The sequence below is a fragment of the Gopherus flavomarginatus genome, chromosome 7 (assembly GCF_025201925.1).
Source record: "Gopherus flavomarginatus isolate rGopFla2 chromosome 7, rGopFla2.mat.asm, whole genome shotgun sequence".
Taxonomy (NCBI): Eukaryota; Metazoa; Chordata; order Testudines; family Testudinidae; genus Gopherus; species Gopherus flavomarginatus.
In genome coordinates, this window is record NC_066623.1 from 73,433,522 (window position 1) to 73,449,844 (window position 16,323).

General features: G+C 39.2%; 1 protein-coding gene across 4 annotated transcripts in view; it reads right to left on the minus strand.

Annotated features, from left to right (window-relative positions):
- Positions 1–349: 349 nt before the first annotated feature.
- The window catches only part of ZNF281 (zinc finger protein 281), a 55,671-nt gene continuing 39,697 nt past the window's right edge, over positions 350–16,323 (minus strand). For 3 of the 4 annotated variants that reach the window (XM_050961406.1, XM_050961405.1, XM_050961402.1), the window contains 3 exons: positions 13,049–13,126; positions 8,956–9,113; positions 350–457 (listed from right to left, as the gene is read on the minus strand). The gene's annotated coding sequence lies outside the window, so the exon portion shown is untranslated. The remainder of the gene's footprint in view (positions 458–8,955; positions 9,114–13,048; positions 13,127–16,323) is intronic. The other variant, XM_050961403.1, reaches the window with a different exon arrangement.

Below are 16,323 nucleotides of genomic sequence, written 5' to 3' on the forward strand. Positions count from 1 at the left end.
GCCTACCCACTTCCCAATATAACCCATGGCAAATGTAGCCAGATGCCATGATGATGAACCGTAAGATAGATCAGTTAGGCAGAGCTTAGCATAGAACTGCTACCAGCAATGGACACACCCGCAAGCAGTCATCCCCCAGATCATTCCCCAAGCAGGCAAATAAATGCCGTGCAGCAACAGGTAGGGGGAAATCTATTTGAACCAGAGCACCTCTCCTTCACACACCTGTCCCTTCCAGATAACAACCCTGCCAACATCAGTCACTGGATCCTAGGGAGGAAAATATGAGAAAGAGAATGAACCTGTTCAACTACAAAACGGGGGGGAAAGTTTAAAACATTCCAAAACAATTAGAAGCAGTGACTTGCCTCCCCCAGCACCCAGTGGGAGAGTGTTCATCAAAATAAAGGCCCACACATAGTCCAGGGGAGCACCAGTGTTTCTCCTTCTCTCATTTCTGCACAAACAATGGTAGGAAAGCGGAGTTAGGTATGCATGGATCACACAAAGGACAGACCAACAATGGAAGCAATTCTTGCAAGAAATCATGAATTTTAATAGGATCTGAATAGCAGAATATTTTCAAATAGCCTGGTAAGGTACTGCAATAACTTGCTCGTTTCAGAAGAACATTCATCACATTTGAAAGAGTTACAATGGAATATTAGGTGTGGTCACACTGCACCATTCTATAAAAGTCACGGTTAAGTATGAACAAGATGAACAATTGCAGGAACAAACAGCTCTTGCAACACTTAGTTGCATTTCAGCATGAAATAGTGGCATCTGATACTTACAGATGTTTCTGTAAAGTCAGTAAAGGGTAACATTGTCCTATTGAGTCTCCACACCAGTTCTATGCATCACCTGGCACATTCCTTTCAAAAGATTAAACTCTCGGAAACAAATTCCAAAGATACTTTAAAAATGCAACAAATATTTTTTTGCATACACTTGTTTGTATGCAATAGTTCTTCACCTGCTCGCACAGCTTGGGCTATCTGTATACCAGTACCTGTTTCCATACAAATCTTTTCTTATTCGCATAACTTGCAAGTGGAAATATCCAAAGGCTTGCATGCAAATTTTGCGCATGCATATTTGGAGTCCCTTAGACTCAGGACACCTACGTACAATTCCAGGCTCAGCCACAGACTCCCTGTATGATCTTACACAGAGGCAGCTCTAGATATTTCGCTGCCCCAAGCATGGCGGCATGCCGCGGGGGGCACTCTGCCGGTCGCCGGTCCCACGGCTCCAATGGACCTCCCGCAGGCATGCCAGCGGAAGGTCCACCAGAGCCGCAGGACCAGCAGACCCTCCACAGGCATGCCGCTGAAGGCTGCCTGCCTGTCACCCTCCCGGCAACCGGCAGAGCGCCCCTCGTGGCATACTGTCCCAAGCACGCGCTTAGCGTGCTGGGGCCTGGAGCCGCCCCAACCTTACATATGTGACAATGTGCCCTGCACCTCAGTTTCTCTTCTGTGAAATGAGGATAATACTTCTCTAACCTCACAGGGTCCATTCATTATCATCAGGTGTTCATATACTCTGATGAGGAGGCCATATGTGGGCCTAGACAGATACCGCACATGCTCAGATTGAGGATTCCAACACATTTCTTGGTTTTTCACTTACTGCTAAATAAAACAAAAGTGACAAATAGAACTTTAATAATTTGAAAAAAAGCATGAGGTTAAAAAAATAAATTAGGAATAAATGTTTCATTGAAACACATTGGAAACTCTTCATCATTAAATGAGATACTTAAAATCTTTTTAAAATTCATCCTGAAGAAATCGCTTTGAGAATAGTGAGATTTAGCAAGTCTATAGAGACATGTGTCACCAGATTAACTATTCCATACGTATTTGTATTTTAAAAAGATATACTTCCCTGTTGGCTTACTAGTGACATTAGGCAGCAGTTCCATGGCCACTTTCATAGTGATGACAGTGCAATATTGCAGCTCTTTAATCAATCAAAAAACCCTCCCTTGCTTTTGATTCCTCTCGTCCAGGATATCACCACTTCTGGGATACAGTCCTCTTGGCAAGCTCCGTCAGATCTATAAACTAACTTCTCAACATGCTGTACTGCAATTGCCATTTCTAGATTAATATTGACAGGCACTAACAAAGTCTTCAAAAACATCATAAACTTCGTTTTAGAGCTGACACACAATTGCTGCTTTGTACATTATGGGAGCATACACAGAGCTGTGCAAGCATATCTAGTACTGGTCAGATAGATGCCTTTTGTCATCACCTCCAAACACTATCTTTCAATTAAGGCAGGGGGAGGAGAAAAGCCATAAGAGAGTGACTTCTAGAAGTGACCTATGTCAGGGGTTCTAAACCTTTTTCTATCTGAGCCCCCTCCACCATGCTTAAAAACTCCACTGTTTTTTGCATGTAAAAGCCAGGGCCAGCATTAGCAGGTAGCAAGCAGGGTAATTGCCTGGGGCCCATGCTACAAGGGCCCCTGCGAAGCTACATTGCTCAGGCTTCGGCTTCAGCCCTGGGTGGCAGGGCTCACGGCCCTGGGCTTCAAGGGCTTCGGCTTTCTGCCATGGGCCCCAGTGAGTCTAATGCTGACCCTGCCTGGCAGACCCCCTGAAACCTGCTCACGGGCCCCCCAGCAGGCCCCAGACCGCTGGTTGAGAACCACTGACCTATACTACAGTGTCTGTAGGTCAGATGTATTATAGTATAAGCTACTTCTCATACATTGATGTAACCTAAATTAATAAAATAATATATAGTACTTTATAAGTGAGCAACCTGGCAGCTCAGCAGTAGTGCTCTGCACTGCCATTGAGGATACCCAGGTTCATTCATCATCGTCTCCCTCTCTAAGTCAATTGGGGCTCAAACCACCACGGAAAATCAGTCATTCAGTCCGGGTGGGACAGCTTGCTTCTCGCTGCTGACGAATGTCCTATGACTCTCATCGCCAAGTATAATCCCTTTCTCATAACTCTTAGAAAACAAGAGACCTGTGAAGACTTTTTATTAGGAACCCACAAGAGCAGTTACTCTCCAACTTCCTAACAAACTTCTCTTAACACTAGCACAGTCCATCTGAGTTGCAAGTTAAACACTGGTGCGAACTGTGGAGTTAGCTAGGATGGAGTTACATACACTCTGTAGTAGATTTACTGTATTATACATTGCCAATGAAAAATTAAGAACTGGTGATGGGGAGGCGGGGCTTTGAATGGAATCATGTCTAAGCTTCTTCCTCCAGAAAGATGGTGTTCATAATATAGAGGACCTCAAGAATAGAGGGGAAGAAGGGGGCTAATATGGAGGGAAAAGGAACAGATCCTCAGCATTCAGACAGAAACACAAAGATTTTCCCAGAAAGGAAAAATGTACAGATAAAGATATAGCATCAAATAAACCCTATACTACATAAATAAGTTGTATTTCAGTTGATTTTACTGTGGTCGTAAAAGTGATAAGTAGCAACAACAGTTATTAAAAAAGCCATCCTCTAAAGTGATTCGGACCGTTCAAAATATAGAACATTTGCTCAAATGTGTCATATCCTCACACAAAAATCATTTCAAAATAACCGAAGACGAACCATCACTATAAAATAGTTTCTTTTTTCCCTTCAAGTTATTAATCAATAGCCCTCCAGAGAATGGCAGACAGCCAATGAAAAATTCCACAGACTCATCTCTGTCTCTGGTTAACAGAAGCTACAGTGTTTATCTGTCCAAAGTAAAATTCTGGGTTAAGGTAGCCGATTTAAACTTCTATAATAAGCAACCCATCTTACATCTAGGGAAAAAGTATTCTATTTTATACTGCCAGACATTCACTCATTAAGCTAATCATTACATTTGTATGTCTAGATTCTGTGCATAATACACACAGAATCTGCAACGATTCTTGTCTTTTCATTTGCACGTTTCATAGCATAGCTAATTAAAAACACTACTATACTCCTTGCGTTATGTTAAGTGGAATAAAATTCAGTGTGACTAATAATAAGTTCTCCATTTTATCTATTTCCTTTAAAAAAATCATTGTTACTAATGATACCTTCTTCATTTTATCTCTCTTTTTTAAAAAATGTACATGTACAAAAGTGGATATAAACAGTTAGGACAATGACAATGGAGAGAATGCTGCCACCTTTTGGTCTTCTATATAAACAGCGCTACAGAAAAGGCAGCAATATTTTTCCCCATTAAAATAATCTGTATTGGAAATTAGTTTTATTTTGTAAGCATGATGATGGGTCCCACTCCTGACTGTGGGCTCCGGATGCTACCAAAGATAAATGATTTTTAATAAGAATAACATTTCAATAAGTCAAAGATGCTTTTATGCTACTTGTCTATACTATATATCAATGATTTTAGTTCACATGATGTAAAGGAAAGATTTTGAATTAAGTAAATAGATAGAGCTATAAAGTTTTCTGAGTGCTGAGAAATCAGAGTTCACCAATATCTGACCTAGACATGGGATAGCAGTAGACTACCTCCAGAGTAATAAAAGCACTATACTACCATTTCTGAAAGCCAGAACATAATAAGTGCAATTATGGCTGAAAGGCAGGGGGGTTTTTTACATCAGTGGCTTGCTGGCAAAATGGATAAAAATGTGAACAAGGCTATACGTTCCCTTGTTTCAGTTCTTACAAGAAGATATACCAGACCTTCCTGGGGAAATGATTTTTAATAGAAAAAAGAATTATTCCTAACAATATAAATTGGTTGGGACTAGGGCCTGGCATATTTTGCGGAAGTCGCTTTCACAGAAACCCATCAAACTATTTTTGCATTCAGAAAACCATGTTAAGTTCAGGAGGAGAGGGTTTGTTTGTTTTTCAAGCACTTTTTTCAGAGGGGGTTCCCTTTTTAAAAATAATGTCTTCCTAGCTAACAGAAAGTCTGTACTATGTATTAAGGATGGAAGAACATCCAAAAAGCTAAGCCAGCACAACTGAGTGGCTGACATATATTGCCTCTCCCAGCCCCACACTCCAACCTATGCTGTTTTTGTCAGCTTCTCCTAAGTGAAATATGAACCAAACACTCAAGACTGAGCTGAACTTTCAAATTCACAATATACGCATGAGTTTGAAATTAGGAGGATGAGTTTGCTCATTGCTCATTAGGACTCACTCCCTATAGAAATAATTTAACTGCCTGTAAGCAGTGGATGGCCCATGGAATAGAACAGAGTTCATCTATCTGTTTTGTAAGGCTGTTCCATGTTGTGCATGCATATGACTTTAGCGCTCATATAAGGATATGATACTGAGCTCATTTTATTCTTAGAAAAGATAAAGTACATGCAGCGACAGTTCAAGCTTCTCCATACCTTCCTACCAACATACCTATCCCCTGAACTAGAAGCTCGGTGTCAAGATGTGAATGAGTGATCTATTTGCCACGTCTATTAAGTCTAGGACAACTGGCCTGGTTTCTGGGATTTGTACTGACTGAGAACTGGATTGACGCCAACATTCCTTTCAAACATGCCTCCAAAACAATCATCATCTGGTAACTTTCAATCACTACCAACAACCTAGAGGTGAAAGGCTCTATAGCCTATTCAAAAATCCCTTGAGACATGCAGTTATCCTTTCCTTTTCTTGTTCCTAACCCCACCCATCTCTTCTCTTCATTCTGTCTTAACAACTTTGCTCAAGATCAGGTTTCACACAGCTTACTCTTCCAACCCTTCTCCACTTGTGAGTCACAGTTATTCTGATCTCTTCTGGAAAATCTGTGGCCCTCTTCCTCATCTGGCATCCTGAAATTTGATGTTAAAAAACATTGAATTAAAGTAGATGGAGAAGGAGGAGATTTTCAAAAGCACTTAAGAGATTTAGGAGCAGAAGTTCTATTAACTTTCAATGGGGTATGTGCATCTAAATATCTTAAAGCACTTTTGGAAACTCTCTCCCATAGTGCGTGAAACCTCCCTTGTTTGTTAGAAATCAGGGGGGATAGAAAAACCAATGAGAGAGGGACACAAGGCTCTGAAAACTCCATGAGTTTCATCTCACAGAATTTCCAGTCATTAGCCTTGTGACAGTAGCTACTGGAGTCAATGGATACTGACCCCCTGTCATCTGATATTACCAATATTATTATTTGTTTGTAACATGGCAATAACCAGTGGTCCCAGTCAAGCATCATGGCCCCTGTGATAAATGAAAGAGTCGGGGGTAGCTCCCTTTTATGGACCCAGTCAGTTAGACATAAAATTCCTCTTAGTAGGTGTTCTCTACTCGCTTTACCTGTAAAGGGTTAAAAAGTCTCCCTGTGATGCATAGGTAAAAGGAAGGGAGTGGGCACCTGACCAAAAGAGCCAATGGGAAGACTAGAACTTTTTGAATTTGAAAAAAACTTCCCCTTTGTCTGTCTGTTGTTCTTGGGAAGAAGCGGAGACAGGGCTGGAACTATGCTGTAAGAAGCTTGGGGCCAGGTGTGAAAAATCATCTGAATCATACCTAGAAACTCCTTATTTGAAACCCCAGATATGAAAATAGATCAGGGAATGTCTAGGAAGATGCAATTAGGTTTATCTCTTTTTTATTTTTTTATGGCTTGTGGTCTCCTCTGTGCTAACTCCAGGTGCTTTTGTTTTGCTTGTAACCTTCAAGCTGGACCTCAAGAACTCTTCTTGAAGTTTAATCCTTGTATTTGCTCTTTTTAAATCTAGCAATAGCCTGAGTTTCCAGATATATTTTCTTTTTTTTTTTGTTCTTTTAATAAAATTTATCCTTTTTAAGAACAGGATTGGATTTTTGTGTCCTAAGAGATTTGTGCACATGTTGTTTAATTAGTTGGTGGCAACAGTTGATTTCCTTTGTTTTTCTTTCTCGGGTCTTTCCCAGAGGGGAGGTGAAAGGGCTTGAGGGTACCCCATAGGAAGGAATTCCCAAGTGTGCCTTCCTGGGTTCTCAAAGGGGTTTTTGCGCTTGGGTTGTGGCAGCATCTACCAATCCAAGGTCAGAGAAAAGCTGAAACCTTAGGAGTTTAATACAAGCCCAGAGTGGCCAGTATTAATTGTTAGAATCCTTGCAGGCCCCCAACCTTCTGCACTCGAAGTGCTAGAGTGGGGAATTACCCTTGACAGCCCCTTTTCACTAAACATTATGCAAACTCTTCTTAAGACTGTCCCTACCCCAAAGAGATTGCTATTTAGGTTACAAAATGAAGCCCACCAGATGCACAAACCAAACAAACAGGAGGAGGCCATAATAAAACAAGCATATTTTAGCAGAATGAACACTAGCCATAATGTTTTGCTAGGTGAATGAGGATCAGCAAATAAAGATCCAGCTCTTCCTAGCTCTCCTGGATGTCACATCTGTATTGCAGTAATGCAGGTGGGATGTACTGGGAAGGGAACCACCAGATGAGCAACAGAAAGTGACTCTTCATGCTACTGCCCCAGCTCCCCTCTCCCTCCACAGCTCCAGTAGGAGGGCCTTCTGTAGAGTCAGGGGAAAGGGGACAGGAAGATAACACAAAAAGAATACAACCCTCTCTCACACCTAGATCTATCAAGTTTTCAACCCCTCATCACAGCTGTGGAGGAAACAAGTTGGCCTACAGTTAAACAACCACTCGTATATATGTGTCAGAACAGCACAAATAATGACAAATAGCAGCAAGTAATGACCATAGTTATTCACAGTCATGTTTGAGGAGATTATTTAACAAGGCCAAGGTTACTACTGTCTATTAGACTAAATTATGTAACGGTGTTACAATCAACAGCACAAACATTGGGTGGGGGGGTTGCATTATTTTGAGCAATGGGGTAAATGACTGGCATTTTTGGAGGAACTGGATCTCACCTGCTATAAAGAGTCTGGGCTTAGCCCTGGAAAATAAAACATTTCTCTTGCAAAGGATTTTGTCATATCAGGTAAATTCTGAGGCGGGATACTCTGTTCAATAACCATATGCTTGCATAGGCATGTATTGCTATGGACACATTGGGCTAGATTCACTCCACATGGCACAGGGAAGTAAATTGTACCTGCTTGTGCCAAAGACCTGTGCCATGTTTCAGAGGGCATTCATAGTGAGAGGGCAGGTGAAGTTTTCATCATTGCCCTCTCTTGGGTGGGCTATTCCATAGATATTGCTTGGGCCTCCAGAGGAGCCATGGAAGAGTCTGCCAAGTAGATTGGCTGGATCAACATATTATTTCACCAGTGCCTCATCTTTTGGGCCACATTGGCCCCCAGCTTTAAAATAATTCAGCCATTTTTCCTCCTTCAGCAAAACAACGTCTTGAGCTACCAAAACCTCCCTTAGGACAAACTTTTTGCTGCCAGGGCCATGGCATGCTTGTGTACAGCCACAGAAACTATCGTTAAATGGAAGTGAATCTGGCCTGTTGAGTAAGACACTATAACTTCCTCTTTGGGTCCTGACATCTCAAAGTGTGTGCAGGGCTAGACGAAAATCCATAGATCTTATGTCTTGGTCCTGCAGTATCAAATAGCACAGGAGAGAATTATACTTAAGACTAAAGGTGCCCTCCATTCCCATAAGTAAATGTCGCTGATGACCATGGGTACAACTGAAGTCCACTCTCACATGAAACTAATGATTTTCTTTATGAGATAAACATAGAACATGCATCCATTTCCTACAGCATTATGAATATGTCCCTTATTTGCTAAAATTAAACCAAGACCAATACCTGCTTAGAATTCTCATCACTGCAGTCACCAGACTGCACTATAGTTGCAAAAACAAACATGAACTCTGGAAATGTGGTTAACCAGAATAAAAGTATTGAAAGAAATGGAGCCACATGCATCTATATTAGGCTTTCACTTTTTAAAACTATTTATTTATTTACTAAGTTTAACAAGCTAACAAATCCTTGTTGTGTAAATATCTGAAATACAGGCAACACTCGACTTTACAATGTTCGACTTATGATGAATGGCACTTACAACACATCTGAACTGACATCCTGATTCGACTTACGACAATTGTTTTTGACTTTACAATGCTCGGTCCCACAATGGAGTGGATTGCGGTTCCGAGTTACGACATTTCGACTTACGATGCAATTTTCAGGAACCAACTGTGTTGTAAGTCCGAGGACTGCCTGTAAAAGAATCATTACAACAGTTAGCTTTTGTTTAAAGAGACATAATACAGGTATATAATCATATCTTTTATTTAACAGGGTATTCATATTACAGAGTGAGCATCATTACAATGCCTATAATATGTCATGTCTAGGGATTTTTACTGAGTGAAATCTCTATATACACATGTTGAACAGACCTAATACTCTATCAAAATATCAATATTCAAGAAAATTGGATAACTGTTCTGGGGTGGGTTTTTTGTTTGTTTTGGTTTTTTCCAGGTGAATGTACTTTATGTGAGTGCTGAATAAAAGGTAATCAAACATCTAAGCATCTATCTGCCCTCTGTCTGTTTTGCTGGGTACATAACTGGTGCATTTTTTCTATAACCGCCAATCTTTTTCAACCATTCCTCTATGGTGGGGTTATTTTACTTTTACCATCCATAGCCTACCAATAGCTAGCAGATAAGAGATTAATTCTTCATTTCCTCCTGTGTGACCATTTCCTCTAAGAAACCTCAGCAGGATTACCAAAGCATCATTTGACACAATAAAATATCCAACAATTTATAGTATTTGGTTACGGATTATATCCCAGTACTCTCTAATGAGTGGACAAGTCCCCCATATATGCATAAAATCCCTTACCACAATTTATCCAACATTTATCCCCATTCAATCAGTGTGTGTGTGTGTGTGTGTGTATATATATATAATGTATTGAACCTGTCTCATATGAGGTACCATTGAAGCAGCATCTTTAAGAAATTTTATTTTACTGCTACACAATGAGGTTTCTGGTCCTCTTTTCCAGATCAAACTCCATTCCTCTAGGCTAATTTGTCTATCCGGGTCCTTTTCCCAGGTTTTTTTTTTTTTTTTTGGGGGGGGGGGGGGGAAGGACACAGGAAAATTGCAAAGATTGATATCAATTAGTCGTAATTTTTTGTTTCCCAATTGATCAGATGGCATCACTTCTATTCAAATTAATTTTCTATATAAAACAAGTTTTCTAGAAAGTTGAGAATATAATGCCCAAAATGCAAGTACTGGTACCTGTGGAGAGTGGGCTAGTTAAAGTTATTTTTGATCTCTAAATAAAAGTTAGAAAAAATTCTTTACTTGAATAGCTGGCCAACCATGTGTATCGCATGGCTCTCACAATCTTTGAAGCTCTCTGCTTCACGATTTGGGTTAAGGTCTGGCTTATTTGCAATAGGTCGTCATTGGCGAGGGGAAAAAAGTTCTCTCTCTAGTTCTATTCCAAACCTATAGAGTAGCCTTTGCTAAAGGATGTGTGTAAATTTCTGGAGGATCTGATTTTTTTTTTTTTAATTTATGGTAGCCCAGTGATGTTTACAGCGTTCTTGTTCAATAAAGACCCAGAGTTTGACTGGGTTAGAGTGCCCCCAATCCACTACCGCTTTGAGCTGGCTGGGTTTGATAGTTCCACAGAATATTTGGAACAGCTAGTCCACCCTGTTTAATGGGTCTGTACAAAGTATCTGCTCTTAGTCTTGGTCTTTTCTTATTCCACCTAAATTCTAAGACCATCCTCTGTATGCCTGCTAGGGTTTTATCTGGGATTATCCCAGAAAGATTTAGAAACAAGAAAGATATCCTTGGCAGGATATTTCATTTTGATTGTGGGTGAGGTAATATCTTTTATTTGATCAACTTCTGTGGCTATTCTTCCCAACTAAGAAATGGCATACTTCCCTGAGCACTCCAGGTCTTTTGTTCACTTGCTGAAGTAGTGGTTTGATATTTAAATCGTAGAGTTCTTCTAGGTTGTTTGAGATTTGAATTCCCAGATATCTTATAAAATTTGCTGCTCATTTTGTACCTAAATGTTTTCTGGAAGAGTGACTTTCATGCATCTGTATTAGATTAACAATTGAACTGTTAGAGGAATGATGAGCCCAATGTGATGAACTGATTTTAAAAAATAAATTTTATGAAAACAATTTATATATCTACTGCAACTCATGATCTCATCCCAGCCCTGCTGTATTCTCTTACCTTTGGTATTTGTCACCTTCTTTTGTAACACTTATGCGGGGGGGTGGGAGGATGACTGTTCTATCAATAATTCAGTTTAACTTTAAAATAAAAGGTTAGTTACTAAAAAAAAAATCTGAAGAAAGATAAATGCCATTGAAGTTAGCCTTGGATAAAGAGGTCTGTTTAATTTAATGTCAATATCTTTCTATTCATTATGCATTTTAATACGGGCAAGAAAGCTACATCATTTTAACTTACATAGTAAAATAAAGAAAAGGAAAGGCGGTAACTGTTGTGCCAAGTTCAAAGAAAAGGTTGGCAATGAATTTCATAATTTTGGCATTCGCAATCACATCAGTGTTACTTCTTCATATGCTCTTGATCTGATGAATTCATTAATCAGAGATGATTAAAATAATATAACTTTTCAATGTATTTGAAGTTGAAAACAATCACAGAAAAGACTGAATCTGAAGGCAGCTATTTTCACTATTGCTTCAGATCCAAAACACTTCAAAAGGTGAACAGAAAATATGGCAAAAGCAGCCTTCTTGTCTACAGTATTTACATGCTTTACATACTTTAAAAATATGTGGCTTATTAATGACTGATTTTTCAACCTCCCCAATAAGCTATTTTATTAACATGACAGTCCGTTACTTACAAGTGTCAAGCAATTCCTTACTGTGCATGTATCCTTTAAGATGTTTAATATAAAAGATAGTACAGTATTTATACCCCTCACAATAAGAGAATGGATTGTTTTAAGGTTATACAGCCCAGTTGTGACAAAAAAAAGAAGGAACCTTACAAAATGATAAATATTTTCATTAAAAAACTTTAAAACTAAAAGTTCAAAGATATGTTCGCCTCTCTTATATCTTGTCAAAACATGACTTAGGACCCAAAACTAATCTACTTTCAATTTTATTCCATATTTCAGAGCTGTCATAGTACTCAGCAGAGAGTATTGGAATACGATCATTTTTTATTTTGTTGATGTTACCGACAGCTTTATTTCACAAAGCAATCTTATACTATGTCTACCAGTGGCAGGTCACAAAGGTCAAACAGTCTATCCTTACAGGTAGAGCTTATTAAATGGCACGTCTATTAAACCCAAAGGACAACATAAAGAAACATTTCAGCAAAATACTTTTAACATAGTTCAATGAAGATATGAGTCAAAACGATAGTAAATAATTTAAACTGAAACCAATAAGGAATTGTTGTGTTTTACAAGCATCTTCAAAATTATGCTTCAAAGACAATAGTAAGAATGAGGATTTTCAAGGTACTGACATTTACAACTATGTCTCTAGGTGACTAAATCAAGCTATATTTATGCTATCTAGGACTGTGTTTTAATTATATGTTAAATTTAAAATTATCATCAAATTTTGCGTAATAATTTCCTTCAAAGCTATCTTCATGTCAGCTTACTAACCACTATACTGAAACATCATGGGATAATTTTTAGGAAACAACCTATTTGTAGTTATTTGTTTTAGAATGACACTTAAAGAGATCACATCCTGGCTTTGGAAATAATTCAGTAACGTATGTCAAAAGAATGAACTCTAAATAAGGAAAATGTGTGGACTTTACATGATATTACATGAATGTTTTAACTGAAAAGGATGTGCGTGTTTTCTGGGGACAGAAGAAAATATTTATTGATACATAACTGATTTTATCTGTTTTTCTGGCATCATTTGATTGTTGTGGTATTTCCCTGTGACTTAACCTATCATATGTTAGACCTTACTCTTTCAGTATTTATGTTTGCATAATCGTATTTACAAAAGAGGAACAAAAATAGGACATCTGTAGGATGGAAAGGTTATATATTCAAATAAAGACTCATATTAGTTATCTTTAGACTTACTTTGATTGGAATGCAAAGGTTAAGTATTTTTAACTGACTTTTTAAAAACCAGTACCTGAATTTTGGTAACCATGGTCTCTTATATGGACTCTGTTGGATGAAGTACTTGATCCACTGTTATCAGTAGGTTCACCTAGTCAGATAATTAATAAGATACGGAAACATAAAACATGAGTTGTTAAAGTTTACAATTACCTTCCCTCACAGCTTCACTTTAAATGCACTGTCCTTGCTTTAACACACAGTAAATCATCTACCTAAATGTATTTGCACCCAATCATTTTTTAAAGTCACAATCTTTGTAGTGTCAACTTGTCAAGGGTCAAAGGGAAGAACAGGCAAGATTCCCAAATCAATCTGCTTGTAGAAACTGTCTCATTTCATTTCAAATTACCTGCTGTGGCTGAAGCAGGCTATGGACAAACTGCCTTCCTCCATAAACCATGACAGCACAGGTCGAACTTATGTGATCATTCATAAGGGGCAAGTCATGCTGGGTCTGTCATTAACTACTTTTAAACTGCTGTGCAGGGTTAAGTGATCTTGCAGGGCAGCAGCAGATATAAATACTATTTGGACAGTTTAATGTCAAGAGACAACTCCTCTGGGATTAAAACTGTGTAACCCAATAGTGCAGTTGTCGATATAAGGATAAAGGTACTTTGGGACTGTTTCTTAGAGTCATGACTTTGCATGTGTTTTGTATGTTATTCAGATCTCAGACCCAGAATACAGCTGTATAAATTGCTTTGTAACAGACTCCCTGAAAATATTAAAATAACTCCAGCCTCTTGGTGTTCAAATACTTGTGATCTTCTAAGTAAGCATTCTCAGATGGTCTCCTTCTGTCCTTGTGAAACTGACCAACACATGAGAGAATACTGCTAGTTTAAGCACATAAGTATGTTGCAGCAACTAATCGTACACTGGGCTATATGGTCAGTGGTCAAATGGAATACTACGCAATCCCTCCCAACCACCCTTGACCATCGAAGCAGCCATCCAGGAACAAACACCCCTCACGTAAACACACCCATTCATCCCTTGGGAAACTTTGGTCATGTCAACCTTCCTGAGCTAGATCCCAGGATGACGACTAAAGCTGAACATGGTCCCTTAAACTGGACCCTGCCACTTCTGGCCACTTCATCTAAAGAAGAGTCATTAGACCTGTCTGCAACTAAGATGTAAAGACAAATGTCATTCAAAACAAAATATCAAGGGATATTAAAAGGTGAATAGAAATACTACCACTTTGCCCTTTTACAGCAGCATTTCAAAGCTAACATAACTTGCAGGTTACCCCCAGAGTGCTGGATGCTAGTGAATAAGATTCAGTTTCATTAAGGGTTGCCTGCCTGCCTGCCTGCCTGCAAGTTTTATCCAGTTCTATTGGTTATTTAAATAAAAGCTACAACATATTTGATTTCCAAACCATCTCTCTATTTGAAGATGGGCGCTCAACATTTGGAAAAGGGTAAACAAGTGTATATGATTGTTTTTGTATCGATGTTAAAATGCTTCTATGGTGAGTCCCTGGCACTCAGTGAACTACACTGATACGGAGATCAATCTCAAAGAACTCTATGGACCTTTGGGAGCTAAAAACAAAGCAAGCCCTGCAAATGTGGCACCAGAATGATCAGTAACTTACAATAGTCAGAAGGATCAAAGTAATTCTTACCTGTGTGGACCTTTACCGAGTATTTTTCAAATGAGTTTAATATGCCAATGGCATATGATTGAGAAATTAATTAAGGCTGAAGGACTTCTGGGAGATGTTTGATATAGTCAATTCAATCTCATATGGAACATATAAATTGGACAATTTTGGATGTTATCATGCTAACCTGCAGCTATGTGCACTACCTTGAAAAGTATTATTGAAAACAACTGAAGTTCAAAATGAAGTATAGAAAACCCCTTATGCTTCATTTCAAGTAGCATTCTTGCTCCAAATAGACTTACAGCTATTTTACATTCAAATAAAGCCTGACAGATGATGTCTCTGGGAAGAACACTTCAGCAACAGCATGTGCGTGAAGGATTCTTGAGTGAAATAACTAAAGTTTGAGTCACATTCTGTACTAACAATCAGACCTGTGGCCCCACAGTAACATCCACAGAGATCTTCAGAGAAGTTGAGCTTTCCACAACAGCTGTATTCTTTGCATTAATCTAGTCATACAATGAGCTAACATGCAAACTAACAGGAATACTTTAGGATATATGCTATTCCTGAAACCCTACAGAGAAAGAATTACAATTTAGGGAGCTGATATAAAGTAGCAGTTTTAAATAATGGGTAGGGCTGACTGACTTTTCCCCACAAATGGCAGATAGTTATAGTGAATTGAAGACAATTCTAATACAGCAAGCATCATTAAAATGCAGAGGGGAAAAAAGCTAGCACTGCATACAAACTTACTGAAGCAGCATGCAGGAAAGCAAAACATAGTCACTGCACCAAAATAATGATATTTATAATGTTGATCAGTTAAGCACTGCAGATGCTTCTGTGAATATTAAATTCACATCCCAAATGTCACCAATTTCACAGACGTTAGGCTGCTGTTCAGGAAGACAGAACACCACATGTGTCAAAATTAGAAGAAGAAATTTGTTGGACATACCATTAAAAACTTTGGTCCAAATCCTGCAGATCATAGCCCTGGTCTATTCTACAGGGTTAGGTCGATTTTAGCTGCGTTAGGTCGATTTTATAATGATTGCGTCTACACAAGCAATCCCGTTCCGTCGACCTAAAGGGCTCTTAAAATCGACTTCTGTACTCCTCCCCAGTGAGGGGAATAGTGCTAAAATCAACCTTCTGGGTCAAACTTGGGGTAGTGCGGACGCAAATCAATGTTATTGGCCTCCGAGAGCTATCCCAGAGTGCTCCAAAGTGACCGTTCTGGACAGCACTTTCAACTCAGATGCACTAGCCAGGTACACTGGAAAAGCCCCAGGAACTTTTGAATTTCATTTCCTGTTTGGTCAGTGTGGTGAGCTCAGCAGCACAGGTGACCTTGCAGTCCCCCCAGAATCGCAAATGAGCTCCAGCATGGAGTGAATGGGAGACACTGGATCTGGTTGCTGTATGGGGAGAAGAATCTGTGCAGGCAGAATGTTGATCAAAAAGAAGAAATACTAATATATATGCCAAAATTGCACAGGGCATGATGCTACAACAGGGATACACAGCAGTGCCGCGTTAAAGTCAAGGAGCTGAGGCAAGTCTACCAAAAGACAAAAGAAGCAAATGGTCGCTCTGAGTCACAGCCCCATACATGCCGCTTCTATGATCAGCTGCATGGCATTCTAGGGGGG